Genomic DNA, 25,521 nt, shown 5'->3' on the forward strand with positions numbered 1-25,521 from the left:
ATAGATAGAGGGGGTTGGATAGAGAGAGAGAGAGGGGTGGATGGATAGATAGATAGAGAGGAGTGGATAGATAGAGAGAGGGTGGATGGATAGATAGATAGAGGGGTTGGATAGATAGAGAGAGAGGGGTGGATGGATAGATAGATAGATAGAGAAGGGTGGATAGATAGAGAGAGAGGGGTGGATGGATAGATAGATAGAGGGGGTTGGATAGATAGAGAGAGAGGGGTGGATGGATAGAGAGAGAGAGAGGGGTGGATGGATAGATAGATAGAGAGGGGTGGATAGATAGAGAGAGGGGTGGATGGATAGATAGATAGAGAGAGAGGGGTGGATGGATAGATAGATAGATAGAGAGGGGTGGATAGATAGAGAGAGAGGGGTGGATGGATAGATAGATAGATAGATAGAGGGGGTTGGATAGATAGAGAGAGAGGGGTGGATGGATAGATAGATAGATAGAGAGGGGTGGATAGATAGAGAGAGAGGGGTGGATGGATAGATAGATAGATAGATAGAGGGGGTTGGATAGATAGAGAGAGAGGGGTGGATGGATATAGGGAGAGAGAGGGGTGGATGGATAGAGAGAGAGAGAGGGGTGGATGGATAGATAGATAGAGGGGGTTGGATAGATAGAGAGAGGGTGGATGGATAGATAGATAGAGGGGTTGGATAGATAGAGAGAGAGGGGTGGATAGATAGAGAGAGGGGTGGATGGATAGATAGATAGAGGGGATTGGATAGATAGAGAGAGAGGGGTGGATGGATAGATAGATAGATAGAGAGGGGTGGATAGATAGAGAGAGAGGGATGGATGGATAGATAGATAGATAGAGGGGGTTGGATAGATAGAGAGAGAGGGGTGGATGGATATAGGGAGAGAGAGGGGTGGATGGATAGAGAGAGAGAGAGGGGTGGATAGATAGAGAGAGGGGTGGATGGATAGATGGATAGAGGGGATTGGATAGATAGAGAGAGAGGGGTGGATGGATAGATAGATAGATAGATAGAGAGGGGTGGATAGATAGAGAGAGAGGGGTGGATGGATAGATAGATAGATAGAGGGGGTTGGATAGATAGAGAGAGAGGGGTGGATGGATAGAGAGAGAGAGGGGTGGATGGATAGATAGAGAGAGAGGGGTGGATGGATAGATAGATAGAGGGGGTGGATAGATAGAGAGAGGGGTGGATGGATAGATAGATAGAGGGGATTGGATAGATAGAGAGAGAGGGGTGGATGGATAGATAGATAGATAGATAGAGAGGGGTGGATAGATAGAGAGAGAGGGGTGGATGGATAGATAGATAGATAGAGGGGGTTGGATAGATAGAGAGAGAGGGGTGGATGGATAGAGAGAGAGAGGGGTGGATGGATAGATAGAGAGAGAGGGGTGGATAGATAGAGAGAGGGGTGGATGGATAGATAGATAGAGAGAGAGGGGTGGATGGATAGATAGATAGATAGAGAGGGGTGGATAGATAGAGAGAGAGGGGTGGATGGATAGATAGATAGATAGATAGAGGGGGTTGGATAGATAGAGAGAGAGGGGTGGATGGATAGATAGATAGATAGAGAGGGGTGGATAGATAGAGAGAGAGGGGTGGATGGATAGATAGATAGATAGATAGAGGGGGTTGGATAGATAGAGAGAGAGGGGTGGATGGATATAGGGAGAGAGAGGGGTGGATGGATAGAGAGAGAGAGAGGGGTGGATGGATAGATAGATAGAGGGGGTTGGATAGATAGAGAGAGGGTGGATGGATAGATAGATAGAGGGGTTGGATAGATAGAGAGAGAGGGGTGGATAGATAGAGAGAGGGGTGGATGGATAGATAGATAGAGGGGATTGGATAGATAGAGAGAGAGGGGTGGATGGATAGATAGATAGATAGAGAGGGGTGGATAGATAGAGAGAGAGGGATGGATGGATAGATAGATAGATAGAGGGGGTTGGATAGATAGAGAGAGAGGGGTGGATGGATATAGGGAGAGAGAGGGGTGGATGGATAGAGAGAGAGAGAGGGGTGGATAGATAGAGAGAGGGGTGGATGGATAGATGGATAGAGGGGATTGGATAGATAGAGAGAGAGGGGTGGATGGATAGATAGATAGATAGATAGAGAGGGGTGGATAGATAGAGAGAGAGGGGTGGATGGATAGATAGATAGATAGAGGGGGTTGGATAGATAGAGAGAGAGGGGTGGATGGATAGAGAGAGAGAGGGGTGGATGGATAGATAGAGAGAGAGGGGTGGATGGATAGATAGATAGAGGGGGTGGATAGATAGAGAGAGGGGTGGATGGATAGATAGATAGAGGGGATTGGATAGATAGAGAGAGAGGGGTGGATGGATAGATAGATAGATAGATAGAGAGGGGTGGATAGATAGAGAGAGAGGGGTGGATGGATAGATAGATAGATAGAGGGGGTTGGATAGATAGAGAGAGAGGGGTGGATGGATAGAGAGAGAGAGGGGTGGATGGATAGATAGAGAGAGAGGGGTGGATGGATAGATAGATAGAGGGGGTTGGATAGATAGAGAGAGAGGGGTGGATGGATAGAGAGAGAGAGAGGGGTGGATGGATAGATAGAGAGAGAGGGGTGGATGGATAGATAGATAGAGGGGGTTGGATAGATAGAGAGAGAGGGGTGGATGGATAGATAGATAGAGGGGGTTGGATAGAGAGAGAGAGAGGGGTGGATGGATAGATAGATAGAGAGGAGTGGATAGATAGAGAGAGGGTGGATGGATAGATAGATAGAGGGGTTGGATAGATAGAGAGGGGTGGATGGATAGATAGATAGATAGAGAAGGGTGGATAGATAGAGAGAGAGGGGTGGATGGATAGATATATAGAGGGGGTTGGATAGATAGAGAGAGAGGGGTGGATGGATAGAGAGAGAGAGAGGGGTGGATGGATAGAGAGAGAGAGAGGGGTGGATGGATAGATAGATAGAGAGGGATGGATAGATAGAGAGAGGGGTGGATGGATAGATAGATAAAGGGGGTTGGATAGATAGAGAGAGAGGGGTGGATGGATAGATAGATAGATAGAGAGGGGTGGATAGATAGAGAGAGAGGGGTGGATGGATAGATAGATAGATAGAGGGGGTTGGATAGATAGAGAGAGAGGGGTGGATGGATAGAGAGAGAGAGAGGGGTGGATGGATAGATAGAGAGAGAGGGGTGGATGGATAGATAGATAGATAGAGAGGGGTGGATAGATAGAGAGAGAGGGGTGGATGGATAGATAGATAGATAGAGGGGGTTGGATAGATAGAGAGAGAGGGGTGGATGGATAGAGAGAGAGAGAGGGGTGGATGGATAGATAGAGAGAGAGGGGTGGATGGATAGATAGATAGAGGGGGTTGGATAGATAGAGAGAGAGGGGTGGATGGATAGAGAGAGAGAGAGGGGTGGATGGATAGATAGAGAGAGAGGGGTGGATGGATAGATATATAGAGGGGGTTGGATAGATAGAGAGAGAGGGGTGGATGGATAGATAGATAGAGGGGGTTGGATAGAGAGAGAGAGAGGGGTGGATAGATAGAGAGAGGGTGGATGGATAGATAGATAGAGGGGGTTGGATAGATAAAGAGAGAGGGGTGGATGGATAGATAGATAGATAGAGAGGGGTGGATAGATAGAGAGAGAGGGGTGGATGGATAGATAGATAGAGGGGGTTGGATAGATAGAGAGAGAGAGAGGGGTGGATGGATAGAGAGAGAGAGAGGGGCGGATGGATAGATAGAGAGAGAGAGAGGGGTGGATGGATAGATAGATAGAGGGGGTTGGATACATAGAGAGAGAGGGGTGGATGGATAGAGAGAGAGAGAGAGAGGGGTGGATGGATAGATAGAGAGAGAGAGAGGGGTGGATGGATAGATAGATAGAGGGGGTTGGATAGATAGAGAGAGAGGGGTGGATGGATAGATAGATAGAGGGGGTTGGATACATAGAGAGAGAGGGGTGGATGGATAGAGAGAGAGAGAGAGAGGGGTGGATAGATAGAGAGAGGGTGGATGGATAGATAGATAGAGGGGGTTGGATAGATAAAGAGAGAGGGGTGGATGGATAGATAGATAGAGGGGGTTGGATAGATAGAGAGAGAGGGGTGGATGGATAGATAGAGAGAGAGGGGTGGACTTTATATTTTCACTTTGTATGTTGTCTACCTCACTTGCTTTGGCAATGTTAACACATGTTTCCCATGCCAATAAAGCCCTTGAATTGAATTGAATTGAAAATTGAGAGAGAGGGGTGGATGGATAGATAGAGACATGATCCATCCAGAGGAAGAGAGAGGAGAGAAAGAGGGGGTGCGTAGACTACATTACAGTTGGTTTATTTGTTTTGGTTCAGCGAGCGGGGTAGGCCCCCCGACACACAAAAGATTAAAGGCTCCTCCAAACTGATGCGCTACGGCCAATTACCCCTGTTAAAAACCACGAGATTCATCCCCATGCTAAAATATGCATGGTGCCACTGCATAGATCACATGAAGCGGTGGATGAGTAGGAGGGGAGCGAGAGAGACTGAGTGAGTGAGAGTGCCTGCGTGCGGTGTGTCCGCGTACGTGTCAATACGCGCCCACCTGTGTGTAAGTGTGTGCAGAAAGTGTATGTGCTTGCCCACGTGAGCGTGTGTACGAGACTCAACTGTTTCGGGCGAGGACGTATCTTCACTAGGCCTGCAGCTAACAGCGAACTCAGTGTTGAGAACAATAGTCCCCAGTAATGAGGTGCGGTACTATTTTTCATCTGCTAGCCCCTGGCCATCTCTTAAACACACAGATACGCGGGCCCTGCTGCTCAAACAAACAACTGCATAATGAATCGCTGTTAAACACACACACACACACAGACACAGAGCCACTTCTCCCTTCTCTTAATTAGTAAGTCTAACAGCTGACACGGGCAAACACGCTCTGCTTTCAACAAGAGCAACACAACAAGAACGGCACACCCTGAAAATCTACTGTGGCTAAAGCACAACAAGAGGAAGCATAGACTGAGAGGAAAAGTAGACGCTGACAGTGTGTGTGTGTGTGTGTGTGTGTGTGTGTGTGTGTGTGTGTGTGTGTGTGTGTGTGAGAGAGAGAGAGTCGGGTATGCATGCATGCGTACATTCCTGTTGCTAGGAGGAACCCACTGTGTTAGGTGAGGGTGAGGGCAGGTGTAGTGAGGTCCTTAAATTCACCAGAAACAAAAAGACAGGAGAAACTCCCAATCATACCAATACAACAGAGATGTTCTAAATTTTTGTTACACTCACATTCTAATAGTTCCCTAAATCAGAAAACACCCCCCAACACACACACACACACACACACGAACACACACACGAACACACACACACAGCCTGGTCTTGTTGTTATCAGAAGCTGTCGCTCCTGTTTCTGGTACAGTATCTACGGCAGGCAAGGCACCATGTCCTCAATCACACATTCTACACCCTGCAGCAGAGAGACTGGGGCAGAGAGAGAAGGTGAACGGGGAGAAGGAAGGATCGAGAAGAGGGCGTGATGAGAGGGTGAGATAAATAAATAAAAAATGGAGAGAGACCAGAGGGAGGGATCGACAGAGAGATGGATGAGGGGTGTCAAAGGGAGAGGGAGAGAGGGAGGGCAAACCTTCGCCCTTGGCCACTGTATGATTCTAGAGGGCAGACTCAAGCCTTGTGGATTGATAACAGTACATGCGAGGGGCAGAATAGGTTGATTGAGAGAAGAATTGAGGGAAGGCAGGTTTCTATCAGTCTAGGAGCACCGTAATAGGGACAACATGTTTTACTCATCACTTATCTCAATCAATTTGGCTGATGGATTCCTGATGTTAATGGGCAATGTCCGTGTCCGAATACCCATACTAGCATAACTGCATACTCTGTTTGCATCGTGGCATACTATTTAGCACGCACCTTTAGTAAGAAAGAAAAGTATGCAGTATGCCACGGCAGCAACACGGTAGCGGCTCCTGACTGGCTAAGTAGGGGGGGGCGGGGCAGAGTGCGGGTGGATTTTTCCAAATTCAATAGACGTGCATCACATTAACCAGCCTGATAATAGCTCATTTCCTATTAGATTCATTTCTCTAAACTCTGAATAGAACAGGAATGGAGTTGTAGGCCTAAGGCTGGTTATAGACAGACTATCACATTCATCCTTACCATAGTAGACCATAGAGCCCATCTATCCAATTTATAAAATGACTGAAGACAGAAACAGATTATTTGCTTCCATTTCAACATATCGTACCAGTCAAAGGTTTGGACACACCTACTCATTCAAGGGTTTTTCCTTATTTTTTACAATTTTCTACATTGTAGAATAGTAGTGAAGACATCAAAACTAAATAACACATATGGAATCATGTAGTAACCAAAAAACTGTTAAACAAAGCAAGATATATACAATATTTGAGATTCTTCAAAGTAGCCACCCTTTGCCTTGATGACCGCTTTGCACACGCTTGGCATTCTCTCAACCAGCATCATGAGGTAGTCACCTGAAATGCATTTCGGTTAACAGGTGTGCCTTGATAAAAGACCAAGTCCATATTATGGCAAGAACAGCTCAAAGAAGCAAAGAGAAATGACAGTCCATTATAATAATAAGACATGAAGATCAGTCCATCATTACTTTAATAAGACATGAAGATCAGTCCATCATTACTTTAATAAGACATGAAGATCAGTCCATCATTACTTTAATAAGACATGAAGATCAGTCCATCATTACTTTAATAAGACATGAAGATCAGTCCATCATTACTTTAATAAGACATGAAGATCAGTCCATCATTACTTTAAGACATGAAGATCAGTCCATCATTACTTTAATAAGACATGAAGATCAGTCCATCATTACTTTAAGACATGAAGATCAGTCCATCATTACTTTAAGACATGAAGGTCAGTCCATCATTACTTTAATAAGACATGAAGATCAGTCCATCATTACTTTAATAAGACATGAAGATCAGTCCATCATTACTTTAATAAGACATGAAGATCAGTCCATCATTACTTTAATAAGACATGAAGATCAGTCCATCATTACTTTAATAAGACATGAAGATCAGTCCATCCGGAACATTTCAATAACTTTGAAAGTTTCTTCAAGTGCAGTCGCAAAAACCATCAAGCGCTGTGATGAAACTGGCTCTCATGAGAACCGCCACAGGAAAGGAAGACCCAGAGTTACCTCTGCTGCAGAGGCAAATAAATAAAAACTCTGAAATGAGTAGATGTGTCCAAACTTTTCCCTGGTACTATATTTATAAATGAAACCAACGTTCTGTAACATACACTGAGTGTACAACACATTAGGAAAACCTTTCCAATATTGAGTAGCACCCCATTTTGTAGCACCCCCTCAGAACAGCCTCCCTGTCGGGGCACGGACTCTACAAGGTGTCGAAAGTGTTCCAGGGATGCTGGCCCATTTTGACCCCAATGCTTCCCACAGTTGTGTCAAGTTGGCTCAATGTCCTTTGGGTGGTGGACCATTCTTGATACACATGGGAAACTGTTGAGTGTGAAAAACCGAGCAGTGTTGCAGTTCTTGAAATAATCAAACCGGTGTGCCAGGCACCTACTACCATACCCCGTTCAAAGGCACTTAAATATTTAGTCTTGGCCATTCACCCTCTGAATGGCACACATACCAAATCCATGTCTTCAGGCTTAAAAATCCCTCTTTAACCTGTCTCATCCCCTTCATCTACACTGATTGAAGTGGATTTAACAAGTGACAATAAGTGATCATAGCTTTCACCTGGTCAGTCTATTTCATGGAATGTATACTCAGTGTATATACACTACGTGGCATGTGGACACCAGAGCATGTGCTCATATAGCGGCTCCGGGCACTCCATGTCCTTTCCAACCGCTCCGCTAAAAACCAGTCCGAGCTCACAGGGGGAAAAAACTGGCGCTACAAATTTGCTCCATTCATTAAAATCACAATGTAACCAACACGCATCTATTTCTGTGAATACCTGGACCTTCCATCTCTAGTTTTGAAGTATTGAAACCAAACCATAAGTATTTCAATGAAAAGTATTTGAATAAACATGAAAAGGTGAATGTAAGAAGAGCGCATCATTTCAAATAGGTTACATGTCATATTAAACAGCATATAAACACTCTAAATAGGTCAGGAGCCAGACAGGGAGCCTAAGAAGGAACAAAAATGAATTATTTAGGATATTTTATTTCAATTATTTCAAGGCTATAGCCGACAAAGAAATATATTGTGAAGCATTAGCGAGTGCGACACAATCGGCTGGCAGGAACATAAAGCGCTCGGAATTTCATTATATTCAATCATTATAGTCTATAAATGTTATGGTGAGTGAATGAGGACCCAAAAGCGAACTAACTTAAACAGAGCTTCTTTAATAACAAAACATAGGTAGGCTCAGATAGACCGGCAGATTCCGACAGGACAGGACAAGGTTACAGCAAACATGACGATAGTCTGGCTCAGGCATGAAACACAAACAAACAAGAATCCGACAAGGACAGGAGCAGAAACAGAGGGAGATATAGGGACCTAATCAGAGGGAAAAAGGGAACAGGTGGGGAACGGGGTGAATGGGTAGTTAGGAGGAGACAGGGAACAGCTGGGGGAAAGAAGGGGAGAAAAGGTAACCTGACACGACCAGCAGAGGGAGACAGGGTGAAGGGAAAGGACAGAGACAAGACAACATGACAGTACCCCCCCACTCACCGAGCGCCTCCTGGCGCACTCGAGGAGGAAACCTGGCGGCAACGGAGGAAATCCTCGATCAGCGCACGGTCCAGCACGTCCCGAGAGGGAACCCAACTCCTCTCCTCAGGACCGTACCCCTCCCAATCGACAAGGTACTGGTGACCACGGCCCCGAGGACGCATGTCCAAAATCCTGCGGACCCTGTAGATGGGTGCGCCCTCGACAAGGATGGGGGGGGGGGGGGGGAAGACGAGCGGGGGCGCGAAGAACGGGCTTAATGCAGGAGACGTGGAAGACCGGGTGGACGCGACGAAGGTATCGCGGAAGAAGAAGTCGAACTGCGACAGGATTAATGACCCGAGAAATACGGAACGGACCAATGAACCGCGGGGTCAACTTGCGAGAAGCCGTCTTAAGGGGAAGGTTCTGAGTGGAGAGCCAAACTCTCTGACCGCGACAATATCTAGGACTCTTAGTTCTACGCTTATTAGCAGCCCTCACAGTCTGCGTCCTATAACGGCAAAGTGCAGACCTGACCCTCTTCCAGGTGCGCTCGCAACGTTGGACAAAAGCCTGAGCGGAGGGGACGCTGGACTCGGCGAACTGAGATGAGAACAGCGGAGGCTGGTACCCGAGGCTACTCTGAAAAGGAGATAGCCCGGTCGCAGACGAAGGAAGCGAGTTGTGGGCGTATTCTGCCCAGGGGAGCTGTTCTGACCAAGACGCAGGGTTGCGAAAAGAAAGACTGCGTAAGATGCGACCAATAGTCTGATTGGCCCGTTCTGCTTGACCGTTAGACTGGGGGTGAAAGCCGGAAGAGAGACTGACGGAAGCCCCAATCAAACGGCAAAACTCCCTCCAAAATTGAGACGTGAATTGCGGACCTCTGTCCGAAACGACGTCTGACGGAAGGCCATGAATTCTGAAAACATTCTCGATGATGATTTGTGCCGTCTCTTTAGCAGAAGGAAGCTTAGCAAGGGGAATGAAATGGGCCGCCTTAGAGAACCTATCGACAACCGTAAGAATAACAGTCTTCCCCGCTGACGAAGGCAGTCCGGTGACAAAATCTAAGGCGATGTGAGACCACGGTCGAGAGGGAATAGGAAGCGGCCTGAGACGGCCGGCAGGAGGAGAGTTACCGGACTTAGTCTGCGCGCAGACCGAACAAGCAGCCACGAAACGACGCGTGTCATGCTCCCGGGTGGGCCACCAAAAACGCTGGCGAATGGAAGCAAGCGTACCCCGAACGCCAGGGTGGCCGGCTAACTTGGCAGAGTGAGCCCACTGAAGAACGGCCAGACGAGTAGGAACGGGAACGAAAAGAAGGTTCCTAGGACAAGCGCGCGGCGACGGAGTGTGAGTGAGCGCTTGTTTTACCTGCCTCTCAATTCCCCAGACAGTCAACCCGACAACACGCCCCTCAGGGAGAATCCCCTCGGGGTCAGTGGAGGCTACTGAAGAACTGAAGAGACGAGACAAAGCATCAGGCTTGGTGTTCTTAGAGCCCGGACGATAAGAAATCACGAACTCGAAACGAGCGAAAAACAGCGCCCAACGCGCCTGACGCGCATTAAGTCGTTTGGCAGAACGGATGTACTCAAGGTTCCTATGGTCAGTCCAAACGACAAAAGGAACGGTCGCCCCCTCCAACCACTGTCGCCATTCGCCTAGGGCTAACCGGATGGCGAGCAGTTCGCGGTTACCCACATCATAGTTACGTTCCGACGGCGACAGGCGATGAGAAAAATACGCGCATGGGTGGACCTTGTCGTCAGAGAGGGAGCGCTGAGAAAGAATGGCTCCCACGCCCACCTCTGACGCGTCAACCTCGACAACGAACTGTCTAGAGACGTCAGGTGTAACAAGGATAGGAGCGGATGTAAAACGATTCTTGAGGAGATCAAAAGCTCCCTGGGCGGAAACGGACCAGTTAAAGCACGTCTTGACAGAAGTAAGGGCTGTGAGAGGAGCGGCCACCTGACCGAAATTACGGATGAAACGACGATAGAAGTTCGCGAAGCCGAGAAAGCGCTGCAGCTCGACGCGTGACTTAGGGACGGGCCAATCAATGACAGCTTGGACTTTAGCGGGATCCATCTTAATGCCTTCAGCGGAAATAACAGAACCGAGAAATGTGACGGAGGAGGCATGAAAAGTGCACTTCTCAGCCTTCACAAAAAGACAATTCTCTAAAAGGCGCTGGAGGACACGTCGAACGTGCTGAACATGAATCTGGAGTGACGGTGAAAAAATCAGGATATCGTCAAGGTAAACGAAAACAAAGATGTTCAGCATGTCTCTCAGGACATCATTGACTAATGCCTGAAAGACAGCTGGAGCGTTAGCGAGGCCGAAAGGAAGAACCCGGTATTCAAAGTGCCCTAACGGAGTGTTAAACGCCGTCTTCCACTCGTCCCCCTCCCTGATGCGCACGAGATGGTAAGCGTTACGAAGGTCCAACTTAGTGAAAAACCTGGCTCCCTGCAGGATCTCGAAGGCTGAAGACATAAGAGGAAGCGGATAACGATTCTTAACTGTTATGTCATTCAGCCCTCGATAATCTATGCAGGGGCGCAGAGACCCGTCCTTCTTCTTGACAAAAAAAAACCCCGCTCCGGCGGGAGAGGAGGAGGGGACTATGGTACCGGCGTCAAGAGCTACAGACAAATAATCCTCGAGAGCCTTACGTTCGGGAGCCGACAGAGAGTATAGTCTACCCCGGGGGGGAGTGGTTCCCGGAAGGAGATCAATACTACAATCATACGACCGGTGTGGAGGAAGAGAGGTGGCCCTGGACCGACTGAACACCGTGCGCAGATCGTGATATTCCTCCGGCACCCCTGTCAAATCACCAGGCTCCTCCTGTGAAGAAGAGACAGAGGAAACAGGAGGGATAGCAGACATTAAACATTTCACATGACAAGAGACGTTCCAGGAGAGGATAGAATTACTAGACCAATTAATGGAAGGATTATGACAAACTAGCCAGGGATGGCCCAAAACAACAGGTGTAAAAGGTGAACGAAAAATCAAAAAAGAAATGGTTTCGCTATGATTACCAGAAACAGTGAGGGTTAAAGGTAGCGTCTCACGCTGAATCCTGGGGAGAGGACTACCATCCAGGGCGAACAAGGCCGTGGACTCCCTTAACTGTCTGAGAGGAATGTCATGTTCCCGAGCCCAGGTCTCGTCCATAAAACAGCCCTCCGCCCCAGAGTCTATTAAGGCACTGCAGGAAGCTGACGAACCGGTCCAGCGTAGATGGACCGACAAGGTAGTGCAGGATCTTGAAGGAGAGACAGGAGTAGTAGCGCTCACCAGTAGCCCTCCGCTTACTGATGAGCTCTGGCTTTTACTGGACATGAAGTGACAAAATGACCAGCGGAACCGCAATAGAGACAGAGGCGGTTGGTGATTCTCCGTTCCCTCTCCTTAGTCGAGATAAGGATACCTCCCAGCTGCATAGGCTCAGCTCCCGAGCCGGCAGAGGAAGATGGTAGTGATGCGGAGAGGGGGGCAACGGAGAACGCGAGCTCCTTTCCACGAGCTCGGTGACGCAGATCAACCCGTCGCTCAATGCGAATAGCGAGTTCAATCAGGGAATCCACGCTGGAAGGGACCTCCCGGGAGAGAATCTCATCCTTTACCTCTGCGCGGAGACCCTCCAGAAAACGAGCGAGCAAAGCCGGCTCGTTCCAGCCACTGGAGGCAGCAAGAGTGCGAAACTCAATAGAGTAGTCTGTTATGGATCGATTACCTTGACATAGGGAAGACAGGGCCCTGGAAGCCTCCTCCCCAAAAACAGATCGATCAAAAACCCGTATCATCTCCTCCTTAAAGTCCTGATACTGGTTAGTACACTCAGCCCTTGCCTCCCAGATTGCCGTGCCCCACTCACGAGCCCGTCCAATAAGGAGAGATATGACGTAGGCGACACGAGCAGTGCTCCTGGAGTAAGTGTTGGGCTGGAGAGAAAACACAATATCACACTGGGTGAGGAACGAGCGGCATTCAGTGGGCTCCCCAGAGTAACACGGCGGGTTATTGATTCTGGGCTCCGGAGATTCGAAAGCCCTGGAAGTGGCCGGTGGATCGAGGCGGAGATGGTGAACCTGTTCTGTGAGGTTGGAGACTTGGGTGGCCAGGGTCTCAACGGCATGTCGAGCAGCAGACACTTCCTGCTCGTGTCTGCCTAGCATCGCTCCCTGGATCCCGACGGCTGAGTGGAGAGGATCCGAAGTCGCTGGGTCCATTCTTGGTCGGATTCTTCTGTTATGGTGAGTGAATGAGGACCCAAAAGCGAACTAACTTAAACAGAGCTTCTTTAATAACAAAACATAGGTAGGCTCAGATAGACCGGCAGATTCCGACAGGACAGGACAAGGTTACAGCAAACATGACGATAGTCTGGCTCAGGCATGAAACACAAACAAACAAGAATCCGACAAGGACAGGAGCAGAAACAGAGGGAGATATAGGGACCTAATCAGAGGGAAAAAGGGAACAGGTGGGGAACGGGGTGAATGGGTAGTTAGGAGGAGACAGGGAACAGCTGGGGGAAAGAAGGGGAGAAAAGGTAACCTGACACGACCAGCAGAGGGAGACAGGGTGAAGGGAAAGGACAGAGACAAGACAACATGACAATAAATTGCACATATAGGCTGGGACTTATGAAAAATGACTTATTAGTGCCTTTGAAATGTATTTTTTGAATTTGTTTTTAGAAACCCGAGTTTGGCCAGTCTGTGGCTTCAGGATCATGCGATGGGGATGCTAAACACACTTTTGGCCATTCTTGCCAAAAGGGTGGTGGGACACACCACACGGCACTCCGGTACCGCTTGCCATGCGGTAGTAGAGAGGACAGTCTATGACTGGGGTGGCTGGGGTCTTTGACAACTTTTAGGGTCTTCCTCTGACACCGCCTGGTGTAGAGGTCCTGGATGGCAGGCAGCTTTGCCCCAGTGATGTACTGGGCCAGTACGCACTACCCTCTGAAGTGCTTTGAGGTCGGAGGCCAAGCAATTGCCGTACCAGGCAGTGATGCAACCGGTCAGGATGCTCTCGATATTGCAGCTGTAGAACCTTTTGAGGATCTCAGGACCCATGCCAAATCTTTTTAGTTTCCTGAGGGGGAATAGGCTTTGTCGTGCCGTCTGCACAACTGTCTTGGTGTGTTCGGACCAATCTAGTTTGTTGTTGATGTGGACACCAAGGAATTTGAAGCTCTCAACCTGCTCCACTACAGCCCCGTTGATGAGAATGGGGACGTGCTCGGTGCTCCTTTTCCTGTAGTCCACAATCATCTCCTTCGTCTTGGTTACGTTGAGGGATAGGTTGTTATTCTGGTACCACCCGGCCAGGTCTCTGACCTCCTCCCTATAGACTGTTTCATCGTTGTCGGTGATCAGGCCTACCACTGTTGTGTCGTCAGCAAACTTAATGATGGTGTTGGAGTCGTGCCTGGCCATGCAGTCGTGGGTGAACAGGGAGTACAGGAGGGGACTGAGCACACACCCCTGGGGAGCTCCAGTGTTGAGGATCAGCGTGGCAGATGTGTTGCTACCTACCCTCACCACCTGGGGGCAGCCTGTCAGGAAGTCCAGGATCCAGTTGCAGAGGGAGGTCTTTAGTCCCAGGTTCCTTAGCTTGGTGATGAGCTTTGAGGGTACTATGGTGTTGAACGCTGAGCTGTAGTCAATGAACAGCATTCTCACATAGGTGTTCCTTTTGTCCAGGTGGGAAAGGGCAGTGTGGAGTGAAATAGAGATTGCATCATCTGTGGATCTGTTTGGGAAGTATGCAAATTGGAGTGGGGTCTAGGGTTTCTGGGATAATGGTGTTGATGTGAGCCACTACCAGCCTTTCAAAGCACTTCATGGCTACGGACGTGAGTGCTACGGGTCTGTAGTCATTTAGGCAGGTTGCCTTTGTGTTCTTGGGCACAGGGACTATGGTGGTCTGCTTGAAGCATGTTGGTTTTACAGACTCAGTCAGGGACATGTTAAAAATGTCAGTGAAGACACCTGCCAGTTGGTCAGCACATGCCCGGAGCACACATCCTGGTAATCCGTCTGGCCCCGCAGCCTTGTGTATGTTGATCTGTTTAAAGGTCTTACTCACGTCGGCTACGGAGAGCGTGATCACACAGTCATCCGGAACAGCTGACGCTCTCATGCATGCCTCAGTGTTGCTTGCCTCGAAGCGAGCATAGAAGTGATTTAGCTCGTCTGGTAGGCTCGTGTCACTGGGCAGCTCGCGGCTGTGCTTCCCTTTGTAGTCTGTAATAGTTTGCAAGCCCTGCCACATCCGACGAGCGTCAGAGCCGGTGTAGAATGATTCCATCTTAGCCCTGTAATGATGCTTTGCCTATTTGATGGTTCGCCGCAGAGCATAGCGGGATTTCTTGTAAGCTTCCGGGTTAAAGTCCCGCACCTTGAAAGTGGCAGCTCTACCCTTTAGCTCAGTGGGAATGTTGCCTGTAATCCATGGCTTCTGGTTGGGGTATGTACATACAGTCACTGTGGGGACGACGTCCTCAATGCACTTATTGATAAAGCCAGTGACTGATGTGGTGTATTCCTCAATGTCATCGGAAGAATCCCGGAATATGTTCCAGTCTGTGATAGCAAAGCAGGCCTGTAGTTTAGCATCTGCTTCATCTGACCATTTTTTTATAGAGCGAGTCACTGGTGCTTCCTGCTTTAATTTTTGCAGGAATCAGTAAGCAGGAATCAGGAGGATAGAGTTGTGGTCGGATTTACCAAATGGAGGGCGAGGGAGAGCTTTGTACGCGTCTCTGCGTGTGGAGTACAGGTGATCTAGAATTTTTTTCCCTCTGGCTGCACATTTAACATGTTGATAGAGATTTGGTAGAACTGATTTAAGTTTCCCTGCATTAAAGTCTCCGGGCACTAGGAGCGCCGCCTCTGGGTGAGTGGTTTCCTGTTTGCTTATTTCCTTATACAGCTGACTGAGTGCGGTCTTAGTGCCAGCATCTGTCTGTGGTGGTAAATAAACAGCCACGAAAAGTATAGCTGAGAACTCTGTAGGCAAGTAGTGTGGCCTGCAGTTTATCACAATATACTCTACTTCATGCGAGCAAAATCTAGAGACTTCCTTAGATTTCGTGCACCACGTAATTGAAAGATGCAGCCTACGATGCGAAAGGAGAACAAAAACTACTAAGCCTACATTTGTACACCACAGCATCTTCCCAATGTTGTTGTTTGGCAACCTGAACAGAACCAGGGCTTATCACTCCCAGCCCACCTCTTCCCACCTCTTCCAATGCATGGTGGAAAAGTGTGCACTGAATTTTGCCAGATGAAGAGCCTATTTTAGTATAAAATCATATGAACAATACTCGATGTTCAAAACTTCCCATAATATAAAACATTATATTTTCACGCACTGAGAATGAGCAATTGCACTTGTTTCCCGCTCTCCGTTGAGTTCGATAGCACATCCCCATACCGAATGAATCAGCTTAAAAAAAGACTTGACTTTCCGAAACGCTGCATACTATTAAACTTTATTTTTCCGCATAACCACACGGCCTACTACTTAGGACGCAAGTATGGGTATTCGGACATGGCCAAAATCTAAGCCAATGTTCTAATTGCAGTGAGTCAATCTTCAAGGCCACTCAATAAGGTCACTAAAGCCATCAGGACGAATCAACTGGAAGAGTAATGACCTGAAACAACCGACCGCAGAGGTCGGGAGTTCAGAGCTCAAACCACCTCAGCATTAGAAATTATAATAGAATGATACACTTAGAACCGGTCACAACTTCGCCCTCAAGTCTCACAACGGAACGAAATCACAGTTTCAGGCAACGCAGAAGCCTAATAAGTATATGCCTGATGCCCGCAAAGCTCTTCTCTCCACTCCCTACTCTCCACAGATTTGCTAAGAAGTCATCATGTCATACTACTGAGGAGGTGGTACGGGAAGCCTCTGGAAGTACTCTCCTCCTCCCCCCCCCTCTCCTCTGCTCCAGGCAGCCACGTTAAAGTGTCTCCATGGTGGTATTGTGGTAAAGCCACTGTGATTACCATGCAGTCAGTAGCTGCAGAGCTTCTCAGAACTCTCCCTAAGCCGCCCCGCAAGGACAAGACACGTAATTGGGTAATATATGGCAGTGGAGACGTTCGATTGGTTAAAAGAGGGTTTGGTTGCATGTTGGGAGTCGAGGGCAGATGGTTTTGATTAGGGACATGGCTGCAATGCAGACATTCATACAGTGTGTGTACACACGCATACACACACACACACACACACAATGCTGTTGTGATCTGGCACTCATACACCCCCCACCCCCCCCCTCTCAGTGAGCTGAGAATAAAACAATAGCATTAAACTAGAATATGCCTGCTCAGACAATACACCACACTGTATGGGCTGGTGACTCAGAGAGAGAGAGAGGAAAGAGATAAATAGAAAAATAGAAAAATAGTATAATGGACGAGAAAAGTAGAAAATCTCTCCCTGAGGACATTCCCATTATTTGGGGCTCGTTCTCTCCTCCTCTCCAACTGCACCACCTCTCTTTCTCATCTCTCCTTCTCTCTTCCTCTCCTTCGGCCTAGCTTGTTGAGATATAAAACGGAAATTAATCACTTAATTTACCAGCCCACTCTGGGTGTGGGACAGAACTACAGCTAAAGCTAAAGCTAGAGTCAACTGCAACAACAAATTAACACATCTTCTCCAGCTTTCTCACCTGACAAAGTGCAGTCTGAGAGTGATATATATCCCCTGAGGAAGGTAAATTAAACTAAGTAGAGAGAGAGAGAGAGAAATAAAATAAAAGAGAGAGAGAGAGAGAGAGAGAGAGAGAGAGAGAGAGAGAGAGAAAGAGAGAGAACAAAAACACAATAAGATGATTTGCATCTCCTTCCCTTGTCCCCAACCATGTTTTCCCAAAAACACACATTTGGATCTTTAGTAGAATAAGCAAGAACCTGCACAGAGCTCGATAAGATAAGAATGGTAACATTCACCACAATGGTGGAGGAGAACCTTTTCATGTTTTCATCCAAAACGTGTGCATGTGTTTGTGTGCGTTTGTGTGTGTCTGCCCAGGTTATCTGGTATCTAAGAGAGCAGTAGTATTTGTTGTGGAGATGTGGTGAGTGGACAGTGAAGTGAGGCATTAGGGAACCGTAGTCCTGATTAGAACTACACTTCACATCCACTTACCTTATCAGACCTGCCCTATTACACTGGCTGAGAGGGGGTGTGAGTGTGTGTGTGTGTGTGTGTGTGTGTGTGTGTGTGTGTGTGTGTGTGTGTGTGTGTGTGTGTCTGTGTGTGTGTGTGTGTGTGTGTGTGTGTGTGTGTGTGTGTGTGTGTGTGTGTGTGTGTCTGTGTGTGTGTGCGTCTGGGGTTAGAGGAGGGTATATAAAGCGCTTGTGATTAGTGTGTCATTGGGGAGAGATAAGGGAGAGCAGTGGAGAGACATTGAACAGACAGATGGAGACAGACAACAACTAACTGTCCATCTGTGATCGCCTCATACTGCTTCACGACATTATGTCCCCAAATGTTTGCTAGGCATGTTGAAGGAGAAAGTTCACTTTATTTGAATCAAATCTGTAGTTTGGATGTAAATGGCATGTTATAGAAGAGTCCAGACACTTTTGTTTTGCGATTTCACTGAGATAAAACAAACATGTCCTTTCCGAAACGGCAACGCTCTCAGTATAAAATGATGCAGTTCTTTAAACTTTGTACACATGAAATTGTACAGGTTACATGGAGAAATATCACAGCTGAATGGGGGAAAACAGCACGAGTCGCACAAAATGGAATTTAACTTTGTGAATAAAGTTCGGTTCATGGGTAGGCTACGACATCTCGGGACCTGCATCACTATGCTGAGAGTGTTGCCGTTTCTAAAAGGACGTATTTGGGTGTTTTTGGGGCATTTGTTCATGTTTTATCTAAACCCTGAAGAATCAGCATGAGGAAGTGCATCGCTGGTTGGGGTAAGTTTAATCAAAATCAAAGTAAAAATCACACGAAAAAAAATGAAGTGAACTTCTCCTTTAAACATGATAAATGTACAGTATGGACGCATTGTGAAGAGGGGTCATTTTTTAGGAAGTGTTGCATAATCACCTTTTGACTTCAACCAATTCAAACATGGCTTTTTCACGGAAATGACCCGAAGGTGTTATGAAAATAAATCTGTTTTTTGATTGACAATGGTTTGGGCGGGAGTGTATGTTGGTGTCTATGGTGTCTGGGCGGGAGGAGCCGTGAGGTTTGTCCCTATCCTGCTATTCTTATTGGTCTTCCTCACTTACAGGTCTCCAGGGAAACCAGAAATAGTGGCCTCTGACCTCTCGGGAAGGTCACTATAGCACAAACACACACACAGATGATGGGGTTGGGGCAGCTCTGACGTCAGAGCCAGAAGAAGAGTGTTTTCTCAGCTGAAGACAGAAAGTGAGGGAGCGAGACGGACAGGAGGGGAGAGGGGGATAACGAGAGAGAGAGACAGAGAGACAGATTGTGAGAAAGTGAGCGAAACAGAGAGTGACGGTGACACAGCGAGAGACAGAGTAAACGAAAACGAGAGGGTTTTGAAGGTGCTGTGTAGAATGCGTAACATGGGCTCAAATCCCAGGTCTAGCGTTTCAGAGATAGGCGGCATCGCATACCCTCTACCTAGTCTCGTGCCCAGTCTACTCAGCCCCTACCCAGACACTCAGTCTATCTCCCCAGGGCCATCTGTCTGTTTGTTTGGGTGGAACTTTGTAAAGAGGGACAAATGCAAGTGGTGCAGAGGGAGAGAGAGAGAGGGAGGGAGAGAGAAGGACTAAGAGAGAGAGAGAGGCCACATACCGGCCGGGTCCCAAGGGGAGGGAAGAAAAAGAAGCAGTACAGAAGAGGTGGGGGGGGGGGGGGGTGGAGAGAGGAGGCAGATGGAAGAGAAGAGGGGTACTTGGTGTTTCAGTGCTCCAGAGAGAGTATACCATGGGACGGTCTCAGTGGTAAGGACAGGCGGGACATGATGGGGGTGGGAGAGACATCTCATGTCAGACCCAACAGAGAGAGAGAGGAGAACACACCCTCATCTACAGGGACAGCCTTTTATACAGAGAGAAACGGCAGGACAGTGCTGGAATCTCTGTGCTGGAATCCTGCACTAAGCCAAATGGTGCCCTTTCCTGAACTAAACAAGACAGAAAAGCTTTTCAACAGGGCTGCACAACAGGCCGCGTCCCTCTTTCCGCGGTTATGGTTCCAGGAACTGATGCGGACAGTCATTTTTAGCATACAAATTTCAACAAGATGCTGGTCATCGAGGTCCCAAATGTTGAATAGCTACAAAAATCTCTGGGGTAAAACAATTAGAATTAGAAAATAAAAATCGCTTTAAAAAACTGTAATATATGAAAACAAGTCAAGGGTAAAACACTGTGTACATCCCAGAGTTAAGGGGCAAAAAAAAAAAAATAATCCAATACAGCATTGCGGTCTGTATCGTCCAATCACAGAACAGATACAAGTCACGTGGTCTGTTAGCAAACATATGATGGCACTCGATAGCTGCTGTATCGTCCAATCACAGAGCAGCTACAAGTCACGTCATCTGTTAGCGAGCACATCACAAGTTTGCTAACAGATCACGTGACTTGAGTCTTCTCTGTGATTGTACAAAACAGACCACAAAGCTTATTTTCTAAAATGTACTTAACTTGGCAAGTCAGTTAATAAGAACAAATTCTTATTTACAATGACGGCCTACCCCGGCCAAACTCAGATGACACTGGGACAATTGTGCACCGACCTATGGGACTCCCAATCACGGCTGGATTTGATTCAGCCGGGATTCGAACCAGGAACTGTAGTGACGCCTCTTGCACTGAGATGCAGTGGTTGAAGTGTTGAAATATTCATAACCGAGGGGTACTACATCAACATACAAATTGTTTTGCAGCCTCGATAGAAAATAGAATGTCTTTGTTGCACAGGAATATCGCTATCACTAATATTTGATATCACCACAGGTTTCGAGGATTAAGAATCCACTTCCGGAACCCCTTGTTGGAGCCCTATAGGCTAAATGGGTTCTACTGAATTTTAGCCCCTCCAACATTCCATTCAACTTGTTACCGGGGTTTGACTGCTGGCAAGAAGCTTCCGGCCCGTCGCCATGCTTCACCAATACACTGGTGGAAGGAGATGTTGTTAAATATGGATTACATTAGTCAAAATTACTAAATGGCATTCAAAGAATTTGAAAGCTACAGCAAGACGTGGGTGAGAAAGATGAAGGAAATAATAAAAGCAAACGTTTCCACATAGCATAACCGCTACAAAGCTAATGCTGGCTAGCATCTTTTCAATTGAAATAACATGGCTGGTTAGTTAGCAAGCATCCGAGCCGATCTACGTTGTGTAACAGAGCTTGCTATTAATTTTTTGAGGAGAGCGACATTATTTGGGCGACATTATTTTTTTTTTACATGGAAAAAAACGAGATGCTAGTTCTAGGTCCCAAGAAACAAAGAGATCTGCTGTCAGATTTGACAATGAATCTCAAATAAAACTGTGAAGGACCTCGGCGTTACTCTGGACCCTGATTTGACGAACATTTACAAATGATTTAAAAAAGCAGCCTTTTTTCATCTTCGTAGCGTTGCAAAAAAATCGGAAAGTTTTTTGTCCACAAAAAATGATGCAGAAAAGTTCATCCGTGCTTGTATCACTTCTAGATTAGACTCCTGCATTGCTCTACTCTTCAGTTAACCGGATAAAGCACTAAATAAACTTCCGTTAACGCGGAGTACAGCTGCTCGAAACCTTGACCAGAACGAGTTCACAAAACATGCGCACAGCGTTGCTAGGCATATTTGCATGTGTGCCTGTGCTGATCAATGTGGGTTCCACTTCTTTCTGTTGTTGCAGCTTGGTGGGTGGCCCAGGAGCCTTTCGACGTGGCACATGGACCTGTATAAGCTGTATCTTGCCAGCCTCACATATCAGTGTGAGTACATACCTACCACCGTGTGTTCATTCAAGTGTCATCGTGAAGTCATAACAAAGTCACGCGTTTGTAACAAGAACAGTGAGTGTTGGTGTTGGTGTTGTAAATCATTATTTAGCCAATGCGATTGTGTAGCTGATCTGAGCCAGACACATTCTCCAGAATGACCCGACATCCTCCGTTACACACCACCACCATCCACATGCAATCAACCTCCACGTCTAATGAACACTCCTCCTCAAAATGGATGTTAAACTAAAGGTTCAAAAGATAAATGCAGATCAAAGCAGCATGTTGTACATGGAACAACACAGTGTTCTATGTATTTGTGATTAATATTCCCTTAACACCTTCTACGCATCATGGCAACATGCTTGACTGAAAATATTTAAAGATGTCGATAGACTTCATGGAGGTTAAGAGGGTGACGCTGTTGCACATAAGATTTAATATACAGTATTATGCCAATACTGTACGTAGAATCGATCGATTAGGAAGATGGTGCTGTTCAGAATGACGTGTGTGTGACTGTTGATGTTCACAGGACTCTCTGAATGCTATTAGGAACTAGCACCACAGACGAATGGGGAGGGAAACTGAGAGCTTCTCTCTACCACGCCTTCACCGAGTCATCATCCGATGTTTTCGTCATGAACAATCGTTGCATCTTCTGAAATAAACAGAGACTTAACTCTGTCCATTCTGTTTCTCGTGTTTTTTAATGCTAGATTTGAGCCATGTAGCAGGTCTATAGTGTGTTGTATTGTTTATGTTGCTTTTTTAATCGTTTGCTAAGGTGATGTCAGTTTTACGTTGTTACGTTGCACATGCTGAAACAGTTTCATTAGTTCTGGGCTAGACTATGATCTGGAAACATCTACTACCCTTTTTTTTTAAGTTGTTCAATGAAATTAGCACTTTTTATATATGTTTTGCTACTGCCTGGTGGAACATTGGGCAATATGGAATGCATCGGAAGAAGTGAGAATGATTGAGAAATCAGGTTATGGTTGTATGAACGGACGGCATCCGTAGAAGAGCAGGAACAACGTCAGGGAACATGCAGGTAAATGTAGAGCCCATCAATGACAAAAGAACAGTGCAGAGATGTAGTATCAGGATAACATTAGATATGGCAGGTCATCTGCTATCTATTCTGGATAGGGAGCTAGCCATGCTGCTATCCTCAAAACATTGGATTACCAACTTGAACTGTTAGCCTCAACCAACATGACAAGTACATATACCTATTTCTTTGTTGAACAATGTTAGATACAGTCTATGATATTAACTAGATGGCTCTGATGCTAACTCGCTAACCAGCCATGTCAAGTCTATGGAAGAGGCTAGCTAGCATCAGCTTTGTGGGGCTATGCTATATGGAAACACTTTTTTTCTTCAAATCAGCCCGCAGGGAGTGAGGAAGGTAGATGCGGTCAAGTCATGGCCAGTCCCAACCACTATTAAGGGGTTACAACGTTTTTGGGGTTTTGCCAACTTCTACCGCCGTTTCATCAGGAACTTCAGCTCTGTTGCCGCCCCTCTCACCTCTGTCCTCAAGGGTGGTCCTCGTAGGCTGGTGTGGAGCCCAGCAGCCGACTGGGCCTTCCGCCTACTCAAGGGACGTTTCACCTTCGCCCCATTGCTCAAACACCCAGATCCTACGATATCCTTTGTGGTGGAGGTGGATGCTTCAGAGGTGGGCGTGGGGGCAGTTCTGTCTCAACGACAGAGTAATCCACAGAAATTATATCCGTGTGCATACTACTCTAAGAAACTGTCCCCTGCAGAGAGGAATTACGACATCGGTGATCGAGATTTCCTGGCGGTGAAGTTGGCATTAGAGGAGTGGAGACACTGGCGGGAGGGCGCCAGATAACCATTTGTCATCCTCACCGACCATCGGAACCTGGAGTACATACGGTCAGCGAGGAGGCTGAATCCGCGCCAAGCCAGGTGAGCCCTTTTCTTCACAAGGTTCGACTTTCCGCTAAACCTATCGCCAAGGCTCAAAAAACACCCAGGCCTATGACCTGTCCCGTCTCTACGATTCGGGAGAGGGTCCAGGATGCACGTCATCAGACACACCTGGACTCCATTACCTCACTCACCTCCCCTGTATCTGGCACATTTAGTTGTGGAGACTACTGTACATCACTGCACTCCCTCTCTCGCTCTTTGGTCCTATACGTTTTGCATCTTTGTTTTATCAGTTTCTTAATGTAAAGATTTAGCTAACTCCATGACAGTAGCTAAAGCAAGGGGCTATTAGCAGCACACAAGTAGACTACAAATGCATGCTGGGCTGGGAATGCCCTGAGCTCGTGAGGTGAGCACTACTGGAGCGGTAGTGGATTGAATTTGGAGCGGGCGAGAAGGCCGGCGCTCCAGCCTTTGGGAAACTCGCTCCGCACTCCAGTCAAATTGGGCACGCTCCCCTGCTCACTCGCTCCGCTCCAGCTCTGCGCACATACTCTGGCCATCGCCATCTTTTTACAGTCGTTCTCATGGCACACTTCCACACATAATTCTGGGACTTTCCCTTAATTCTAAAACATAGGGCAAGAGTGCCCTCTCCCTCCCTACAACGCTCCCTCTCCATCTCTCCCTCCACCCTTTTTACCCTCCCTCCCTCCCCCTCTCTCTCTCTCTGGAGGTCTATTGAGGTTTAATTCCTTCAGTCGTCTGCTCCTCTGGGTCAAGAGACTGAGTGGGTTGAAGAGAAATGTCCTGTTTTTATGAGCAGACTCCATCACTCACTCACTCACTCGCTTTCCTTTACATTCCTCCCTTTTATTTCCCTTTTCTTTCATGACCTCTTCTCATCTCTCTTCATTTCTCCTCACTCTCTCTCTGGTGGTCTATGCAGCTTTAATTCATAAAAAGTTATGTTCTTATGGTTTACTAGGAAGGCTTGCCCTGCTCCCATCACTCACATGCCACCCCCATCTCTCTTCTCCTTCCCCCGCTTTCCTCTCCTTAGCCCGAGTCCCCAATCCTTTCTATACCAAGCCATCAAAATAACCATAACTCAACCTCCCTCTGGTTCCAAGAACACAGATAGAGAGGAGAAAGGAAAGACTGGAGGAGAAAGACCGAGAGAGAATGAGATAGCAAGGGGAGAGGAAGGGTGGAATAGAGTGAAGAAGAAAGAGAACAAAGAGGGGGAGGCAGTTAGAGAGAGAGAAAGTAAATTATATCCAATTACACTGAGTATACCAAACATTAGCACCATCCTAATATTGAGTAGCACCCCCTTTTGCCCTCAGAACAGCCTCAATTTGTCCGGGCATGGACTCTACAAGGTGTCGAAAGCATTCCACAGGGATGCTGGCCCATGTTGACTCCAATGCTTGTGTCAAGTTGGCTGGATGTCCTTTTGGGTGGTGGACCAATCTTGATACACACGGGAAACTGTTGAGTGTGAAAAACTCAGCAGCGTTGTAGTTCATGACACAAATCGGTGCGCCTGGCACCTACTACCATACCCCCCCCCCCCCCCCCCCCCCGTTCATGGGCACTTACAAATCCTCCTTTAACCCGTCTCCTCCCCTTCATCTACACAGACTGAAGTGGATTTAACAAGTGTAACAAGTGACATCAATAAGGGATCACAGCTTTCACCTGGATTCACCTGGTCCGTCTGTCATGGAAAGAGCAGGTGTTTGTGTACAATGAGAATGAACGAGAGAGATAACAGGAGGAAGGAATGAGAGGAAAATGGAGAAGAATGAGGGACACAGAGAGACAGAGAGAACAAGCTGCCAGTAAGAAACGCTAAAGAGAGAGGGATG

The sequence above is a fragment of the Oncorhynchus mykiss genome, chromosome 20, assembly GCF_013265735.2.
Source record: "Oncorhynchus mykiss isolate Arlee chromosome 20, USDA_OmykA_1.1, whole genome shotgun sequence".
Lineage (NCBI taxonomy): Eukaryota > Metazoa > Chordata > Actinopteri > Salmoniformes > Salmonidae > Oncorhynchus > Oncorhynchus mykiss.